The 16,573-nt window shown below is 39.5% G+C and overlaps 1 protein-coding gene across 1 annotated transcript in view; it reads left to right on the top strand.

The window, feature by feature from the left end:
* LOC135704081 (serine/threonine-protein kinase 32A) overlaps positions 1-16,573 on the top strand; it is a 440,753-nt gene that overhangs the window by 75,430 nt on the left and 348,750 nt on the right. The window lies entirely within an intron of this gene.

The following is a 16,573-nucleotide window of genomic DNA, read 5'->3' as shown; positions in this document are numbered from 1 at the left end:
AAAGCTCTCACACCGCAGACTGGTTTGGTGTGTACAAGAGCTCAAGCCAAGAAACAGCAGGCGTCAGATGAACTAAAGGCAGGAGATGAGAAAGAAAAACTTAACTACATAGAAATACAAATTGGGCCCAAAAACAGCAACAAAAATAGCCAAGCTACAGAAACAACAATTGATGAGCAACTGAAGAAAGGAGTTCTCTCTATCGAGCCTAATACGTCATTAACTCACCTACGGGGAGTGATGAAACGATTAGTGGACTTCGCGAGAGCAACTAAAATTATAGGCCTTACACTGAAATGTTCGAACGAAGCAAAATCGTTGAGGGAAAAGATTGAAGCCCTCCAAGTTAGTGGCATGCCACCTATTTTTATAATAGGAAAGAAAATCACGGAAATTACGAACAAAAAAGACCAACAGGTTGTAATAAACGATTTCCACGTATTGCCAACTGCAGGGCATGCGGGAATCAAGAGAACAACCAACACCATCAAACAGCGATATCACTGGAAGTCCATGGATAGTGATATCGCATCCTTTATCAAAAATTGTCCTCAATGCCAAAAGAACAAAAGCCAAAATACTAGACAACCAATGCAGTTGACTAGTACGGCCAGTTCGGCGTTCGAGAAAATTTTCTTGGACCTTGTAGGTCCTCTTCTACCAGACGCGCAAGGGAATCAATATATTTTGACAACCCAATGCGATTTAACCAAATACATTACGGCAACACCAATTTTGGACAAATCGGCAGATGCTGTGGCCAAAGCATTCGTCGATAATGTCATTTTAAATTACGGTGTTCCAACGCAAATCTTAACAGATAGAGGGACAGAATTTATGTCTGCTCTATTTGTTAAAATATGTAATCAACTAAAGGTAGAGAAGTTGAACTCTACCGCCTATCATCACCAAACAATCGGATCGTTGGAAAATTCCCACAAAGTCTTGGGAAATTTTCTTCGTATCCAAACGGGAAACTCATACGGAAATTGGTCTGCCTGGGTACCGTATTATAAGTTCGCTTATAATACAACGGTACATAGTGCAACGGGCAAGACTCCATATGAACTAGTATTTGGGAAGCTTTGCACACTTCCATCAAACCTAACAGAACAGAATGAGACCGACCCTGTCTACAATGTAGACGATTATGCTAGTATTTTGAAATTCCAGTTGCAAAAGTCCCAAATAGAAGCTAGAAAAAGTCTTCTGAAAGGGAAAGCAACTAGGGTAGAAAAGAACAAGCAAGGATGTAGAGACAAAATTTTCGCAAAGGGACAACAGGTCCTGGTAAAGAGAGAAGTGGGGTCTAAATTGGAGCCTAAATATGAAGGGCCATATCAGGTCCTTGAGGAGTTAGGTTCCAATATAAAGATCCAAATAGGGAATAACACGGATATCATTCATAAGGATAGGATTAAAATTTTTTTTTAACTCGAAATAGTTTCTTAATGTGAAAACAACAATACCGAAAAAAAAAAAAAAAAAAAAAAAAAAAAAAGAGAAAGATATTGCAAACACATTTTTATAACTAATATATCTATATTACAATTATATACAATTATTTTACACACATTTATATAGTAGACACAGTTATATTATACAAGTTTGGTACCAAAACACATCATAAATAATTCAAAAACATATTACAAACACATTTTCATAACTAATACATCTATATTACAATTATATACAATTATGTTACACACATTTATATAGTAAAACAATTATATTATACAATCTTGATACAAAAAAAAAAAACTCAACATAAATAATTCAAAAACAATTTAAAAACTTATTCTGTTGAATAAATTTTTAAATTTCATTCGGATAGGGCGTGTGGTGGATACGGCCCTGCGCAAGCAATGCGCAGACGGACGATAAAATATATGTAAACAAAAAGATCAGCATAAACGCGATCACGCCACTCGGGCAGCGAACGCAGTTTGTGCTGATCCAGCAGAAAGGGTCACGTCCGCCACCGCTAGGTAGGTTAAGTTAGCATAAGAGAGAAGTAATAAAATGATTCTTAGTTCTGACACGGAGGCGAGCAGTTGAGTTGATTTTATCATACCGAAAGCCAAGTGGCTAATACTAACAGATAGAGGAACAACTTTTCAATATATTGATATTAGTTAGAACTGCTTGATAACTTATTTTTATATAGATTTTTTTTCTCAAGCATTTTATAAAAATCTGTATAAATCTGTATTGTAATTTAAAAATCTGTGATAAATCTGTATTCTGTATCGGGTCTGTATTAAGATTAAAAAATCTGTTTAATACAGATAAATCTGTATAAATGGCAGCGCTGGTCGCCGTGCAGGAACAGTGGAAAATTCGACAGTGAGCATGCATAAGGGCGAATACGCGATGATCGATTCTCTCCATCGATTTTCTCTTTGCATTGCTACAGCTAAGCGAAACAATTTTCTAGAATTAGTTCAATTCGGAGTAGTAACAGGTTGTATTGGCAACAGGTTGTATCAAAAGCAACAGCAATTTTTTTTTCCCAGAATCAGGGTAGATTTTACTCATCAGAACAAAACTAGTTTAACCAGATTTTGATAACTCCTTTCTGGATACAAGAATGGTTGGATTCAGAATAGCGTGTACAACTACTGTCAAAATAATCGACACGTTGTTGTTAAGTGAAAAATCACGTAGGGTATCTCTTTTTCCTGTAACGTGCCAGTGCGGTGTTACTCCCAGCACTGATGAGACCCCCGTCTCCAAGCCTCAGGGTCGGCACACGCTCATGATTATTCCGCGAACCAAGAAAACACTCAAAGTTCACTTAAGACAAACTCCCACTTTATTCGTTTTGACGACACTCACTTCACGGACGGTCTCCCACTTCCTTAGATGTCTACTCCTACCTTGTGCTAGCACTACTCTTCTTTTGTCTTCGGGGCCCCTTCACCTGCCACTGCCGTCGTCGTCGTTCCTCTCCTTCCTCTGGTACCGCATCACCTTCTTGGGCCAGGGGTGGACACCTCTACCTGTCCCGTGCGCCCCTCGAGTATGGTGACGGACTCGAGGTTTCAACGAACCACAAGGGTAAGTTGACTTGCCTGGATTGGTGGCGCACACTGTAGCTGAGGGATCAGATTCTGGAACTTTGATTCGGACACACTATCGGCGATTGGCGTGGTCGACTCCGGAAAAATTCCTTGAGTTCACTGGCGTTACGGTAAAACCGCGAGGTCCTGTGGGCGCGAAGGAGAATTCGAAATGGCGGTTATCGACCTGACAACGGTTGGATCTGGTTCGGGGTTTTCTTGGCGATGGTAATTACCTGGCTGTCCAATGGTATGTGGCTTCTTCAAACTTCCAACTTAGCTCACTTTAGCACTTTAGCTTTAGTTTTCACCTTCAAACTATTAATTTTTAGCTTTGACTTTCGCTATGTGACCGTAGTCTATAATGATCACCAGGCTTATGACTGTGCCTCTTGGTGGACGATGACCCCGAACCGTGACCGTTGAACCGTCGAACGTGCCATGAATTCTCCACGCAATGGCCCGATTACGCCACCCCTATGGACGTCCATTCATGACTGCACACAGCGTGCTCTGGTGGTGGCTAGTGGCATTGTTCTACAGTTTATAGGGAAGTGTCTCCTAATGGCTGCGTTCGTGAGGATTCTGGGACGTTTTACCTTTTACGAACATTTAAACTTTTTCTTGGAATTTAATAACTAAATATACGAAAACTACACGCGATTAATCTCACCAATCTTTCAATTTTACGTGGCCCAAGTAAACTCTGCATGATTCCACTTATATGTGAACTGAAACTCCTTTCGAAATCGTCAGATTATTAAGTGAAGTTTACGTGAATTACACATACACAGATTCTATGTTAGTTTCACGTAAACTCTACGTGATTTTCACGTCTGAAAAAATAAATGAATGATTCACTCATGTGCTATGCAATATGGCGCTAGGAGGTCTCCATACACAACAATAAGGCTGTCCACGAGACAGTTGCGATCAGCTGACTTTTTTGTTTACCACGAACTTTTTACAGATCACAGTAGAACTAACAGTTCACTCTCATATGAATTTCTGATTTGTTTATGTTTACATTCAGCACCATTAACACCAGATCACTCACACACTCTTGATTTCTAGCTGTCAGTTCCACTGAGAAACGTCTCTTGGATTACCTTGTAGGCTTCTAACGCTGCTAATGCACCGCAACAATACACTCAAAATAACCATCACATCAATGCTACGTGAAAACACACATAGATTTTTTCCATCGCATTTTTCACGTAAGACTTACGTGATTCTCATATGGAGACACTCAATTCAGTGAGCTTCAACGTCACTGGATTTTCACGTAGAAGTTACGTGATTCTTCCAATAAAATGCATAGTGATTCCAATTGGCTATTTAATTCCGATTCGGTTTAAATAAAATGTATTCTTTATTTCTTAATAGACATAAATAGACAAAAAACACATTGGCATTAAACATATAATGTAACAAAATTCGACAGAGACAAGGATCGAGAACAGGAATACTAACAAAAATGCATCGTCTTATTACTTCCACTTGATTTAAAGTCCATACATGATGGTCCTTGTCGTCATACTAAAAAAGGAACAAACTAAATTAATATCCATGTAATTTTTTTTATTAATTCTACTTACAATTCGAAATTGTCTCAGTAAAGACCAACCCAATCTGGATTTCAATGGCATGTAAACATGCACTATGAACTAAGGGAAACAGTCCTGCACGCAAAACACATAACCAACGGGAAGGGGAAGTCTTCCTCTACCCGATGGTGTCAATGATTTGAGTGAGCGAGCCTTGGTTTTCTAGAAATCATTGTTTACAAAAGCTGTTACGACCTATCAGCTCTATCTAGATTTGTGCGGATTTCCTAACGCTAGTGTACTAGCACTGTGCAAAAAAGTAGCCAGCATAATGTAAACAGGGCATCAGTGTCTACCAGCATGAGATTTTAGGAGCAACTAGCAAATCCGCACAGATGTAAACATCCCATCCCATCATTCGTGATTCGTGTTATGTGTTTTTTCGTCACCGACAAACCGGCATTAAACTTAAAAGGATACTCTAAGGAAGCCTTAGCGTGAAAATTTAAAGGCACACATGTCAGCTTCCACAAAACATACAAATTTGAAATTGCTAATCCTTGTTTGCTGTGCTACTACAAACAGAGAGTAGCAATTTCAAATTTGTATGTTTTGTGGAAGGTGACATTTGTGCCTTTGAAGTTTCACAATAAGGCTTCCTTAGAGTATCACTCTTGATCGAGAATCCATAACGGCCGATTCAAATGTGCAGCGATCCCATCTGTCAAAACCATAGAAATGTTTTATCTAGATAAACACAGTGATGTAAAATATCATGACTCTCACGTGACACTCGTCTACGCATCAACCGACTATCGCTGACAGAACGTTTTGTCACGCAGTGAGAGGTAGAACCAAATAACAATCACCAGTAATGGTCGCTGCTCACAAGCAAAACGTTACACTCGCTGCTGATGATGAAAAGCACAACAAAACCAGTGAAGACTTCTGCAGTACGATCATGAGAAAAAGCGAAACGACAGAAGAAAATGAAAACAATGCCTACGCATTCCACGTTTGCCTCGACAGGCGCGACTGTGTGAGTTACAAACAAAACAGGTAACATTGAACGGAAGCTGTTGGGCTCACTCATCAACACACTCGCATAAGCAAGCAAAGCAGCAAGTGCTTCAAAACGAGCACATATGAGTATTGTGATGGATCACATCCAACTTAATGGAAGATCATGGATCTGGATAAACATAATTTGTCCGAAATAGATTAGACATGAATCAACTCATAAATTTTGTAAGCGTGTTCGTGGCTAGGATAAATATTTTCCGCGAACACGGCGGCAGATGTCAGTTTTGTGCTTTGATCAGGATTTTCATTGTAATTTGTATGATCATTCATGTCGATTTGTCGGTGTTTTCGTTTCTTATTCGCGATTGAAAGTAGACCCTCATGGCGAACATAAAAACTATCGACATAATAATGGATTCAAAATTCTTCACAGTGAGGTATGGGAGAGAATTTGCTGTCGGCGAGGGCAACTTTTGATCAGCTATATCTAAGTAAAGTAAAATGAATTACACTTTTACTAGAATCCCTTCTTGTATGGAGTCCAATATCTAAATTATATAAAGGAACATCATCGTCACCGTCGTTTCGTTTACGACCGCCTGCTACAACCATTCCGAATGATGATGGGTCATAAGACTGACACTTCGACTGACATCAAATTCTGGCTTCCATGCCGCCAGCCGCCCATCAAAATTGACAGCCCGTGAAAATTGGATAATTCGATTGAGCCATATCCACACACACGTACCGCACTAAAGGGATGGCATTGACGTTTTCCGATGAATGTCAGCACACACGTTATGAAACAATTGCTGTAGGGCACAGCTCTGCATCGAATGCGACTAATTTGTAACCTAGGTCTGGTGAAGACAAATCGAAGTCACCTTCATACTGATGCTATGGATTTCAAATTGATAAACAACTCACTTATAACGACCGTAATTTTTAAGTTTGATTTTTGATTTTTCGGTAGCAATTAGAGTGCGGAATTACACGAAGTTTTGTAGGTACCATGGATGCCCGGTAATCTGACCGTTTTTAATTTGAATACTTTTAAGTTTGAACCCCGCTAATCTGCACGCCGTGCACACTAAAAATAGATCAAATGTCATTTAGCAGATGAAATGGAATAAAGTGAAATGGAAAGATCCGAAATGGAATGCAGAATCAAAACAAAACAGCATATACGGCTACACATTCATGGTCGCACTTGTATAGTTTGTGTATAGTTGTTGTATAGTGCTCATAATTATTATACAAATAATGCTCATGCTCATAGTAGGTCATACAAGTGTATTCGCGGCATTAAAGTGGTAATTTTATACGATAAAGCACAAACGAAGTGACAGACGACTAACTGGCGAAGAAATCCATTAAAATAATGTGGTTCACTGTAATAGAATTTTCTTAGAAGCTTGTGCCATCATCCACCAGATGGGTTAGTTTTTTTGTTTTGATTTGAACAAAGTTGATTTAGTGTACAATGATTATTTGACAGTGTGCAAAGAGTGTATCATTTTGTCATTTTTTTATGCATTTCAGTTTTGAGTAGAGTGAAAAAGATAGAACCAAAACATTCTAATACATTTGGTGAAAATGCTAATACAATCCAGTAGTAGTGTTGCCATGTGGTACAAGCCAGTAGTAGTGGTGTTGCCATGTGGTACACTGAAAAATTGAAATAGCAGGTTAGTCACCAAAGTTTTCGAGCCGCTCCTTCTGTCACTTCGTTTGTGCGATAAAGGGTGTCCTATATCAAATTGCAACACGGAAAAAAAATGCTGTAGAAAATTACCTAGCTGACCGATCCTTTTTCAAACTTTCAGGCAATAAAATATAACCCATTAGTAAGTTTTGGCATATTTATTTCATTCAACTTCAATACCATAACCGTACGCTCGCACCTTACGCTTAACTCCAATCATTACTTTTTGTACAACATCTGACTGCAGCTTCTTCTGTACGGAAACCCACTTTTTCTTTGGGATGCTTCCGTAGTGCCTGCTTCATAAAATAAAAGCCCAGTATTTTTCGATGGGTCTTAGTTCCGGTGCGTTGAGGGGGGGTAGTCTCGGTAGTCACGAACGGCGCATTCCGTTTGTCACATGAGCAGATCGCTTGGCAATCATGTATTTCTTGGCAAACTTTGAAAGTTTCTGCTTCCTTACTTCCCCTGGAATATTAAACTTGTGCTAGGCGGTGAAGAATAGTAGCTCCAGAAACTGCCGGAAGTCCGCCTTGACGTAAGTCTCATCATCCATGATGAGACAATGAGGCTTCGTCAGCATCTGGGTGTAAGTTTCCGGCCTGTGACTTTCCCACCGTATATTGCCGTTCGTCACGATTTGGAGCCTTCTGCACTTTGTATGTATGCAGTCACTCCCGGTCCTTGGATCTCTGAACGAAAGACTTGGACAGATCCAACTTTTTGGCCACATCCCTGACCGAAGCATTGGGATTCCGCTTAAATGCTTTCACGACACGCTTGTGATCATGATCACTAATAGAACATCCATTCTGACCGCTCAGAGTTTCGTGTAACGTTTAATCATACCGTTGACTGCACGATTCGAAGTTGTTTTCCGATGTCCCGATGAGAGAGTTGAGGAATTTCCAGGTGCTTGCGCCTGGGTGTTGCCATTTTTTCCAACTTTCCAAAAGCTGACAGCGATAAAAATACAGTGTAAAAAATTCACTCTAAACTTCTTCTACCCTAATTTTCCAGAGATAATACCCAACGGGTAATTTTATACAGCGTTTTTTCCGTGATGCAATTTGATGCGGGACACCCTTTAGTTGAAAAGATGAAAGTAGAGTTAATAGGTCCGTTAGTCTACGGCAGTGTGAAAATTGTACATAGAGAGTAGAAAGTTAACAATGGTCAATTTTGAGGAAGGCACGAATCGGGTTGATCTTCTTCTTTACCAAACTCCCTCGCCACCACTGACAAAAGAGATGATCAGCGATTTGCTCACACGCTATTTCAAAACTACCCAAATTTGGGTAGAATCCAGCCAGCTAGGTTAAAACTGAACCTACCCAAAATGGGTAAACTGTGTTGGGAGTTACAAGTTGACAAATGAACAACATCGACATGAATCCGATCGACGTTGTTAATTTGTCAACTTGTCACTCCCAACATTGTTTACTCATTTTTGGGTAGGTTCAGTTTTGACAGATCTGGGTGGATGCTACCCAAATTTGGGTAGTTTTAAAATAGCGTGCACATACCTTCTGTTAGCACAGGGACATCGACTGATTGAATTTGTTGAATTGGCAACCCGGCCGTCTGAACAGACTCTCTTTCAGTAATGCCAGATATACCGATTTATCGGTATTTATACCGATTTTCAAACTTGATACCGATATACAGATAAGGTTTCTCAGGATACCGACTCTTTCGACTAATGCTTACATTTCCTCGCGTTTTTGGTTACCAAGGAGTCGAGAAACAGCTGATGGTTTATCCCAATAATTTTTGGAAATCGGCAATTTTATTCAGTAGAAAAATAGGCCAATAAAAACGTTAATTTTTGAACTTCTTGAAATTTCTTTGAAGTTTCTTCCAACTTTCCCTAGGAATTTCCGTTCACCTTACCCTGCCCTGTAAGTTATTTTCCGATTCCTTCCGGAAATCTATTTCGACTTCTCTTGGAAGGTTCTTCTGGTTTCGCTCGAAAGGTTCTTCCGTCTCCTCCCGTCAGTTTTTTCAACTTCCCCGGGACTTCAGAAATGCTTCCAGAGTTGTATTGCGGTTCCATTAGTTTCAGGAAAACTTCAGGAACTTTTCAGAAGTTCTGAAACTTCAGAATAGCCCGGACTTTTGGGTAGGTTCCGATTAATTATAGACAGTTTCATTAACTTCTGTTCAAATCCGAGAACCCAGGAATCTCAGGAAAACCAAGAGAACTCAAATGAACATAAGGAAACTAAAATATTTTGGAAACTTCACAAGCCCAAAGAATTTCAATAACTTTAGGGAAGCTTTGAGAACATCAGGACATATAAATTCAAGGAAATTTCTGAACCTTTAAATGAGTTCCGAGAAACTCAGGCAATTTCCGAAATCTTCAGTTAAGTTCCGAGGGGTTCATGAACATTTTGGAAACGTAAGGGAAGTTACATGAGCATTAGAAAATTGTGAGAATATTTTAAGGGAAGCTCTGTGTTTTTATCGGCAGTTTCGAGAACTTAAAACAAAAATAAAAAATTGGGAAGTTCAGAGAACACAGAAACCTATTTCTTCCAGATAATTTCCCATCTTTTCCTTGAAGTATCTTTCGACTGTTCCGTAAGCCCTCTGGCGTCCGACTTTTTCCAAAAGTTTCTTCCAATCTACCGTAGGAAGTTTCTCCCAGTATCCTGGAAGTTTCTTGCGTCTTCTCCAGGAAGTTCAATTAAAATTCTATCGGATGTATCTATCGAGTTCCCCCAGAAGTTTCTTTCGTCTTCCTCTGGGTCATAAGTCACTCTCCGTAGGTTTTTTCCGACTTATTGTAAGGTTTTTCCGAGCTTCTCCTAACTTCCCCTGGAAATGGCTTCTCCGGGATTGGCTTCCGATTTCCAAACTTTTCTGGCTTCTGGATTTTATCAATATTTGTCTTGGAAGATCCCCATGGGTTTTTTTCGACATCTTTTAGAACTTCCTTCAAATTTCCTCCAATATATTTTTTTTATTCTTCCTCTGGAAGTTTTGTCGGTATCATTAAGATTAATCCAAATATTTTCCAAAAATTTATTTCGACTTACATGGAAAGTACATCCTTTGATTTTAGTCCAAAAGTTTGAAAAAAATTAAAATGATATTAGTGAATACCGATAAATACCGATTTTTTAATCATTTGATACCGATAATCATGAAAACAATCTGGCAACACTGCTCTTTTTGGCGAAACGTCAGTCTGCAGGAACGAAAAAGAAAGTTAATTGAACCAGATAAACGCGGGTGATAATTTTAATTTGTAAGAAGCAAGAAGAGATGGTGAAGTTTGTGTATGATATATAAAATTTATCAATTTTGCTTTCAGAAGGTCACAACTAGCGATTTTATGATCGCTGATTGCTCGCTCATCGCGTTGCTCATCGTTACAGCTAATCGCTCTTGTGACCCTCTGAAAGCTACCTTCTTTTCTTGCATCTTGTAAATAAGAATTATCATTGAAATATCTCATAGCTTCATAAATCCAAAAAATAGCATTTTAGCTGTAATGAGCATTTGCAAACTTGCTTAGGATTATACAAGCTGACCTGAAAGGCCATTCGAGAAAAATCGCCACTGAATGTAAGTTTTCTATTCTAACCTAAAAACAACTTGTAAAACTAAACCAAAATCAAATTACAGATTTGAAGCTCACACGGTAAAAAAAAGTACCCAGTTTTACCTATTTTTGACTAGTTTGTCTCTTTTTCTCCTTCTAATGTTGTCAAAAAACGGAGGAGCAAAACCACCCAACAGGGGAAGTAAAGTGTGGGAGCCCAACGTTGAGTAAAATCATATTTACCTACTGTTGAGTACAAGTAACTTACGTTAGGTTAAAAAGCCAGTGGAAAATTCCATACGAACTGCACACAAGTAAATGAAAATTTCTTTGACCCGCTTTACCTACTTTTGGGTTCCTGCACTACACTCAAAGATTTTCAAATCTAAATAGATTAAAATGTACGCTAAATCGCAACTCTCCTGCCCGACGCATTGCTGGGTTTAAAGGATGAGAATACGAACTTAGTATAAAATTGCTTTATACATAGCGCACGTATTCTATCTACATATAATCGTTATTAATTCGTGTTTGGGCTTTGATGCTGCTGTCATTCATTTTATTGCATGCTTCATTTTTTTCCTTTTGTAAATAATAACTAAAAATAGGGATACTGGTGAATATTTTATTTCAATTAGAAATATTTGGCTCGAATTAGCTTTGTTGCCCGAGTCCGTTAGAATTAGCATGGTGCCCGAGTCCGTTAGATTGTCTTCCACAAGGGACTCCTTAAAACTGTCCCATGCAGTCAGCTCACCGTTGATCGGTCACAATTCCGTTTTGGATTCATTCTTGAGCTCCAGCAGTCCACCAGACAGTTGGATTTTATCCTCTTTCGTAGCTGATTCCTTTAGATCTTCCTACAGTAACGGAGTTCGTGCAATTAAAATTCCATTTCCATGGCTTTCATAATTTAAACTAACGCGATTGACAGCTTTCCAATTATACGCTGAACGAATTCCACACCGTTATTTGAACTTAGTATAATTTAGAAAGCAAATTGTAATCTACTCAATGTATAAATATGGCGTAATCATTAATTCAACAGTGAGCATGCATAAGGGCGAATACGCGATGATCGATTCTCTTCATCGATTCTCACTGTCGAATTGATTTATTTTTAATCTACCATTGTTTAATAATATTGAGTGCCGAGATGAGTGGAAAGAACTTAATTTTGGGTACTTTTTTCTAACCGTGCATGCACAAAATAAATTCGAAAGTGAGCATGCATAAGGGCCTATACTCGATGATCGATTCTCTTCGTCGATTTTCTCTTTTGTTAATAACTCACTAGATTTAACGTTTCTCGGTGCGTTTGCTGTTGCTTTTGATAGCCAATACAACCTGTTACTACTCTGCATTGAACAAATTCTAGAAAATTGTATCGCTTAGTTGTAGCAATGCAAAGAGAAAATCGATGAAGAGAATCGATCATCGCTTATACGCCCTTATGCATGCTCACTGTCGAATTTCCTAACCTATCGACTAGATTCGTACATCAGATGACGACTTCATCGCTTTACGGTTGCTAAAAAAGAGTTTATTGCATTGTAACAATTGGCAAATCAAAGTTGGCACTCGTGGAGAATAGAAGAACTATGAGAGTGATGATGGTTTCAGAATTTTCCACGGGGAGGTATACGAGTGCAATATTAAAATGCTTTTATTTTGCAAATGGAGCATTTTATTTAAATCTGGTTGCTGCTACAGTTGTAGAAAAGCTGAAATCTATGTCTACACATAAAAATCTGAAAAGAAATTATTTTTTTCTATATTATATGTCTATTAAGTAGTCCTCAAGTTTTCTACTAGCGTAGCATTAACCAGATTTAAATAAAATGCTCCATTTGCAAAATAAAAGCATTTCAAGATTGCACTCGTATACCTCACCGTGTAAAATTTTGAAACCATCATCACTCTCATAGTTCTTATATTCTCCACGAGTGCCAACTTTGATTTGCCAATAGATTTTAAGGTTTTCATTCGGGAGCACGGCGAATGAGAACGACTCAAATTTGAGTTTAGTTCACTCATAATTGCCAAAAGTGCAGGAACTCAGCGATGAGTTAATTTGCCTCATGTTTTCCCAGGTTTTTCCAGGATTTTCCAGGGAAAAATTCCAGAATTTGAGAAAAGTAAAGATTGGATTCACTCAGTCTATTGGTACTACTCCGAGACTGAATAAAATTTTCTTCAATTTCCTCATTTTCCGGCAGATTTTTTAGGTTTTCCACAGGAAACCATGAGACAAATTTTACTCATCGCTGAGTTCCTGCACTTTTGGCGATTATGAGTGAACTAAACTCAAATTTGAGTCGTTCTCATTCGCCGTGTGGTATGACATTCACATTCAGAATATTCACTCAGACTCGTGAACAACGTGTGTGCGGAACGGACGTTTTCTTGAAGAGTGTGAAAGGAAATCGGAATTTTTCCAAATTGAAAACCTGAAACAAATCCTAAACGTTAATTATCAAGCTAAGTGATACTATATTAATTTACAAGTGGAGTGAACAAACAATAAAAGCCCTAGAACAGGAAAATGAGTGCAAGCGACGGTGCCCCTGGTGGGGCACCGATGATAGTACAAAATGTCGCAATTGAAAACACAAGATCAAACAATCTAGGCAGTGCAATTAAAAAACAAAATGGCGAAAAGTACACGGAAAGAGTGTTCGAGAAATTTTACTTCAAGCAGTGTGACAGTGGACCGTACAAGGTTATTGTGGAGAAGATGCAAGAAGACACCGAGAACAACGTACGATTGAGCGGAATCAACAAAATCACAGTGGGGATGATGTTGAAACAAAACGGATTTGCGAAAGCAGTGATGGACATCAAGAAGATCGGAAGAGCAAAAGTGATGGTGCTCTTCAGTAAATGGAAGGAAGCAAACAGGCTAGTAAACTGTCAAAACCTGAGTCTGAAGCGGTTCAGAGCCTTCATTCCGAAGAGTTTTGTGACCGTCAAAGGAGTAATAGCAGGAATCCCAGAGGAATTACAGCCGGAGGAACTAATCGAAGACATCGAAACAAACAAGGAAATTTTGGAAGTATTCCGACTACAGCGGACCGTAGCATCAGGCAAAAGAGTACCGATCGAGAAGCTAGGAGTAGTATTCCGAAGCAATAAGCTTCCAGAATACGTTAGAATCTACTCAGTCATAACGAAGGTAGAACCGTATATCACAAAGGCAGTCATGTGTAACTCGTGCCTACGTTACGGGCATATCGCCAAGAACTGCAAGAGCCGAAAACGTTGCGGAAATTGCGGAGAAACACACGATGGACAAGTTCAGGATTCAGAGTGCCCGAACCAACCAAAATGTGTACACTGCAAGGACAAACACAGATCGTCGGACGTCAAGTGTCCAGAATGTAGCAAACAAAATGACATCAAAAAATGATGGCAAGAAAGAATCTCACCTACCAAGAAGCTCGGGATGAGTTTCGAATTGTCGTAAGCAATGGATTCACCATTCTAGAAAAAAGCAGATGTGTTTCCCTCAGTCTACGAAAGCTTCTCCAACATACTGAAGAAATCCAACAACCGGGAAAAAAGTGCACCTAAGCACCAGCCAACAGCAAAAACGAACAACCGTAGCAGCCCGGTGGTCACAACAAATAGGAATTTAGGAGCAGTCAAGAAGCAGACTCTACCCAAGGATAAAGGGCCAGAAGCTAGCAACAGGATAGAAAGGGCAGTTGACGAAGACGGATTCGAAAAAGTCCGATACGGAAGCAAAAAAAGGAGGACAGAGAACGAAAACACGACTGGACAAGAAGAAAGCCTGGCAGGAACCCAGGTAATGACGATGGAAAAACACCTCGAGCTCCGAAAACGATGGGAAGATAAAATGAAGGAAATCGCACGGCAAAAAGAGAACTTGCAATCTACGGTTGGAAAAACTTTCAACAAACTCTCGAAAGCCGTTGAGGCAAAAGACGAAAACGGATACTATATTGTTCTAGAAGTAGTCAAGCAGCTAGCAGTTTCTCTAGGTTATGACGTAAAAGACGGAATACCGAATACTGATATCGAAAATGGCGACATTCAAGATATTACAGAGTAACATTCAAAGTCTCACGAAAAATAAAAATGAACTAGCGCATGAATTACATGCAAGAAATCTCGACGCAGCATTATTATCAGAAATATGGACGAATGAAAATACGATAGCATCATCAAACATAACGGGCTATCATAAAATTCTACAACCACGTTTGGTAGGCGTGGGTGGAGGTGTTGGCATATACCTCCGCGATGCGTATAACTATATTCCACTAGACCTGACCACTAGCGAAACGCTGGAGGTTATCGGTATTACAGTACCTAGCAAAAATCTGAGTCTAGTCTCAGTTTACATAAATCCTAGGATTACAATAACGGAATTAAATACAGGTTTTGAGAAGTTATTAGGAGAAACACAAATGCTCAAAAACTTACTCATTGGAGGAGATTTCAACGCCCACAACGAGGCCTGGGGCTGTGAATCTACCAATAGTAAGGGTAAATTAATCCTAGAAACCATTACTACAACAGAATTACTGATCCTGAATAATGGAGAGAAGACGTACCGACCCGCTGCACTGAATAACACCCCCAGTGCAATCGACTTGACTCTATGCACACCAGATCTGTTTAATGAACTAATGTGGAGTGTAAAGCACTATACATTTGGCGGCTCAGGCCATCGTATAAAAGATATCGAGCTGAAAAAAATACAATCCAAAAAACAAAGAGCTATTTTCAATCGGAAGAAGATCAATGAGGAAATTGCGCTCATAGATGCAGAGCAGCTGGAGTCAATTAAGGAGCTGCAACGCCTAGTTACCGACACGATAAGCAGAAACAGCGGGGTGAGCGACTTCGTCCCAAAATATTATTGGAGCGAAGAACTTTCCCTCCTGTACAAAGAGAAACAAGACTGCTGGAGAACCTTTAACAGGTTATCAAACGAAGAAAATCTACTTAAGCTGCAAAAAGCCAAAGCGATTTTTCTACGGAAGAAAAAGCTACTGATGAAGGAAAATCTCGCGGCCATCACGAAGGATATCGATCCACGAGATACCAAGTCTAATTGGAGCATGGTAAGGAGGCTACGATACAACCACGAAAACAAAACCAAGAACAACATAGTACTTACGGCGAGAGAAAAAGCTGAAACATTCCTAGAAGGACACTTCGGGCCCACACAACCAACAATGACTCAGCCCAAATCTCCAAGTACGGCTTCTGCAAAAGAGTTGCTCAACCTAGAGCAATGGAATCATATCATCCATAAAAAGAAGGCCCATTCGGCGCCAGGAACAGACCGCCTAACTTACGAGATTCTGAGGAATCTAAACACACAGACAAAGCAAAAAATTGTTCAAGAAATAAATACGTACTACGCCGCTGGAAACCTGCCAGAAAGCTTCAAGGAGGTCAAAATAGTACCAATTGCGAAACCCGGACGGGATGCAACCGAACTATCGGCGTACAGGCCGATTTCATGCCTGTCGACGATCGTCAAATCAGCTAACACTGCAGTACTACATCGAATACAACAACATGAGAGCAGGGAGGAACTCTTACCGGATCTATCGTTCGGGTTCAGACCAGGAAAATCAACGGAGGACTGTCTCGAGTTCGTAACAAATCATCTGAAGGCAGCTAAAAGAAGCAATTTGATAAGTGT

Source organism: Ochlerotatus camptorhynchus, unplaced genomic scaffold (assembly GCF_037179485.1).
Source record: "Ochlerotatus camptorhynchus isolate MF236.1 unplaced genomic scaffold, CSIRO-AGI_Acam_v1.1 ptg000230l, whole genome shotgun sequence".
NCBI classification, from domain to species: domain Eukaryota; kingdom Metazoa; phylum Arthropoda; class Insecta; order Diptera; family Culicidae; genus Ochlerotatus; species Ochlerotatus camptorhynchus.
The sequence above is the reverse complement of the archived record's forward strand: the minus strand, read 5'-3'. Positions and strand labels throughout refer to the sequence as shown.